Source organism: Indicator indicator, chromosome 1, assembly GCF_027791375.1.
Source record: "Indicator indicator isolate 239-I01 chromosome 1, UM_Iind_1.1, whole genome shotgun sequence".
Classification (NCBI taxonomy): domain Eukaryota; kingdom Metazoa; phylum Chordata; class Aves; order Piciformes; family Indicatoridae; genus Indicator; species Indicator indicator.
The window spans coordinates 95,622,402-95,623,632 of record NC_072010.1 but is presented as its reverse complement, the minus strand read 5'-3'; positions in this window follow the sequence as shown (position 1 = coordinate 95,623,632).

Here is a 1,231-nt window from a genome sequence, read left to right as displayed (position 1 = left end):
ACTGACAGTCAAAGACAATAGCACTAAAGAGGGAACAGAAGCTTGTGTCCTCAGTTCTGATGCCAGATACATAGTCATATTCTGCTTCCAGTTTCATAGGTTTAATGTGATTTTGAGCAGACTTGGTCAGACCAGCTGCAGTGCCTTTTAAATACAACAGATTTTAAACATAGTCTTTGATCCCAAAGTCCAGTAACAATTCCATGGCAGAGAATGATCTCCGTTGGTCTGTCATAATTACATACTATTTCTATAAGGATTCGTTATTGCTCATATCCAAAGAAGCAGATTGAAAAGCTTCCACTTTGATCTTGTATTACTATCTCTTAGTGCCACTTTAACAAAGCAAAACACCAGGGATACAACTTTGTAGCAAATTATTTAACATTTCAGTTGCATTTTGCTGTAACAGCCCCTTTTTCAGGCTCTTAATATATTTAGGTACTCCAGTATGCCCTTTACCCTAATACTGTCTCTTTTGCTCTTTTCACACGTGAAAAATATTCCTTAACTTTAAAACAATACCACAGTTATGAAAGCCTGATATACACAACTGTCATTCAAAGCTTTCTGTTAAAGTGTTCAATACAAAAAAAATGACATCTTTTGAAATTTTCCTTATTAGTTGAACTGCATTATTATCTTCATATCGTCTTCAGTAAGAGCAAGTACACAAGAACACTGAGTACTTCTTAAACCCTATCCAAACAAGAATCACAGCAGCACAGCTGCATGAATGTAAGTGCATACACACACATACTGTAACAAGAGGGTAAAATTTCTATAACTCAGAAAAGTGTATGGTACTGCTGATAGTACAAAACTGAATTCAACAGTTATATACCCAACAATTAACCACCACAAGAACTTATGTGGATCATTTCCATCAAAACAAACATTCAAATCCTACTGCAAGGGTTCTGTCATCTTGCAAGTACTTGCAAGTAAATCTTTACAAGCATGTAATTGAAGCTTACAGTAAAATGTACCTAAAAGATAAACATAGCAGCTTTGGTGGACTTTAGAGTTCCCTTAGTGGTTTTCTCCATATAACTGGGGGGGTTTTCTGGTAGGTTTAGAATCTAAGACATCTCCAAACACAACATTGTCCTGGCTTCATCTGGGTTATAGAACTATTTTCTTCTTAGTAGCTAGAATAGAGCCTTGTTTTCAATCCAGCAGGAGGCAAATGCTGGTAACATACTGACATTTTCAGTTGTTGGTAAAGAAT